This window comes from Mustela nigripes, chromosome 1, assembly GCF_022355385.1.
Source record: "Mustela nigripes isolate SB6536 chromosome 1, MUSNIG.SB6536, whole genome shotgun sequence".
Lineage (NCBI taxonomy): Eukaryota > Metazoa > Chordata > Mammalia > Carnivora > Mustelidae > Mustela > Mustela nigripes.
This window is the reverse complement of record NC_081557.1, coordinates 208,854,888-208,857,834: the sequence shown is the minus strand read 5'-3', so window position 1 is coordinate 208,857,834 and position 2,947 is coordinate 208,854,888. Positions and strand designations below refer to the sequence as shown.

Sequence of the window (2,947 nt, the reverse complement as noted above, 5' to 3'; positions counted from 1 at the left end):
TTTCAGTCTAGGGGAGAATAATACAGATCACTCAGTCCAGATGAAACAGAGGCACGAAGGCAGAATTATCCCTGGGGTGATTTTGCTCCTTAGGAGACATTCGGCAATGTGCAGAGATACTTTTGTTGTTGTCATGGGTGTGGGGGGTGGGGACTGAGGACTGAGGGTTCAAGGGTGCCACTAGCATCAAGTAGGCAGAGGGGTCAGGGATGCCACAAAACATCTTGAAACACACAGAATTATTATTAAGAGGCAAGAGTGCCAGGTTGCGAAACCCTGGTTATGGGGAAAGAGTCGTTAAGGAAATTAACTTCTCACCCGGTGAAAGGAGGGGGGTTGCAGTCACATCAGGAAGGAGCTCGAAAGAGGCCCCTGGAATCTAACAGGCAGACTGGACAAACAGGCGGGGCAAATATCACGGAAAAGGCCAAGAAGCTTCAGGGACGCTCTTGAGAGACCAGCCCTATGTGGAGGGAGGACTGGGAGTCCAGCCAGTAGGAACCTCACAGGCGCGACGTGGCTCGAATTAGGCTCCTAAGCATCCATGAGCTCAGAAGCTCTCCCAGAGACGGCAAGGGCTGAGCACGAGACCAGAGGCGGTAAGTGGCTGTTTTGTGTTTTGTGGCTGTGGTTTGTGCTGTTGTTTTAAGTATTGGGGGGCCCAGTGGGCAGAGCTAGGCAGCCAGAGTTCTGGCCTTCTCCCTCTCCTCTCTTTCTGTCTCTGCACACAGCTACACATGCTCACTTCTCAGCAGCAACGGGGGCTGCATCGGGGGGTTGAGAGCCGTGGGGGATGGTCCAACACAAGCAGACAGCCCACGCTCAGCAAGGTTTAGTAGAACGTTCCTGAAGAAGTACAAAAGGTGAATTAGTGATAAGCAAGCAACACTGCAGCTCCTTCGTCTGTAAAACAGGGATAGGAAAACACCTAAGATAGTCGCGTGAAGCCAGTGGGATGACAGAGGGACAGGGCTGAGAAAGCTCACACCCCAGGGGATGTTTCCAGGAGGAGGAACAAAACACAGGAAACCAGAAACGCAGTGCTGCATTGACATGGATGGCAAGTGGCACACATGTGACCAAGGGCACAGAAGCCGGTCCGACAAACAGGTTGGAGGGGCATGTGAATACCCAGGGAAGCCTTCCAACTCATGGGGAGCTCTGTACGCGACAAGAGTTGGGCGCTGCCTTTAACCCAACTGGAGACTCCGAGACTCGCAGCCTTCGCTGATCAGAGGAGGAGCTAGAAGGGAGGAGCTAGAAGGAGAGGCGGGCCGTCCCTCCCGTCAGGCTCCGGGAGGAGCTGGGTCTCCCCGGACACCACACCCTAGGAGAGCCCGGGGAATGACGGAAACCGGTTGGTAGAGGGACTGAGACCCTATGGACTCACTTCCTCATGATGCAACCAGCAAATCGGAGTGCTGCATTTCTCGTTGCCGCTATAACGAATCCCCACCAACTCAGCGGCTTAAACCACAACGCATTTACTCTCTTACAGTTCTGGAAGTCAGAAGTCTGACATGGGTGCCTTCAGGCTAAAATCAAGATGTTAGCAGGGTCACGGTCCTTTCTGGGGACTCTCAAGGGGAGCATTCATTCCCTTGCGGCTCAGGGCCCCTCCTCCATCTTCTAGGTGGAGGGATGGGGCGGGGGAGGGGTCGGGGAGGGGGGAATTCCTTCCCACGTCCCATGGAGTCTCTCTGACTCTTTCTCTTCTGCTTCCCTCTTCCACTTTAAAGGACCTTTGGGATTATACTGGGCTCGCCTGGATAATCCTAGATAATCTTCCTATATTAGGACCAGTTTATTAGCAACTCTAATTCTGTCTGTGACCTTAATTCCCCCAGGGCCATGCAGCCTAACACAGCCACAAATTCCCGGGATTCACGAGAGGAATCAGGGGTGGGGAGAGAATCGTGGTCCCGGGCTGTGCAAAACATGCCTAGGGCAAATCAGAGGTGGTCTCTTCTCTCATAGCGGGTGTGCCTCCTAGAGAGGAGACAGATACAGAGAAGGAGTCATACGTCCCAAGTTTTAATAAATGATAGAGAACGCCTAGTGTGGTCCAGGTATGGAAAGCTATGGTGCACAGTGTGACAGTTTTCAGCCTCATGGTGTCCGGAAGCCTCTGAAGAGGTAATGTCTGAGTACAGCACGGACTATGGAGGAGGAAAGCCATTCTGAGGCTGAGCTCCAGGCAGAGGGAGAAGCAAACACTATGGCCCTGAGGCATGTTTAGGGGATCGAGAGAAGCCAGCTGTGTTGCTGGAGTAAGGTGACAAGGGGAAGAGAGGAGGGAGATGAGGCTGTTGACAAGTGCAGGCGTCAGATCACTGGGTCTTTGTTGGCCAATTGGCTTGGGTTGAAATCTAAGGAAAATGGGAAACCACAGCTGACATTCAAAATGCTCAGTCTTGGGGCTCCTGGCTGGCTCAGCCAGTAGATGGTGTGACTCTCGATCTCCAGGTCATGAGTTCAAGCACCACACTGGGCATAGAGCCTGCTTAAAAACACACAGGTAGTCTCAAAACCCTGTATCCAGGCATCTTACTAAAGCAGAAAGGTATCAGCGGAAATAACATAAAGGGCTCAATAAACCTATTTTTAAAATAGTGATAAGTATGGGCACTTGGGTGACTCATTCGGTGAAGCATCTGCTTTTGATTTCTGTGTAAGTCATGATCTCAGGGTCCTGGGCTCAAGCCCTGAGACTGGCTCCATGTTCAACCCAGAGTCTGCTTGAGCTTCTCTCTCCCTCTCCCTCATGCATAAGAACTCTCTCTCTCATATGCATAAATAAATCTTTAAAATAATAATAGATACCATGCTCAGTCTTATTGCTGAGAGCCAGTGGATTGCAAGGGAGACAGGGGGAGGCAGGGAGAGCAGGACGGAGTCACTGCAAGTGTGCAGGAGAAAGTGGGGATGGCTGACCCAGCATGGAGTG

The 2,947-nt window shown here is 52.0% G+C and overlaps 1 protein-coding gene across 8 annotated transcripts in view; it reads left to right on the top strand.

Moving 5' to 3' along the window:
* The first annotated feature begins 353 nt into the window (after positions 1 to 353).
* SLC2A9 (solute carrier family 2 member 9) overlaps positions 354 to 2,947 on the top strand; it is a 233,475-nt gene continuing 230,881 nt past the window's right edge. For 6 of the 8 annotated variants that reach the window (XM_059380894.1, XM_059380884.1, XM_059380851.1 and 3 more), the window contains exon 1: positions 355 to 599. The gene's annotated coding sequence lies outside the window, so the exon portion shown is untranslated. Of the gene's footprint in view, positions 600 to 2,947 lie in introns of all 8 variants that reach the window. The other 2 variants (XM_059380875.1, XM_059380909.1) reach the window with 1 other exon arrangement.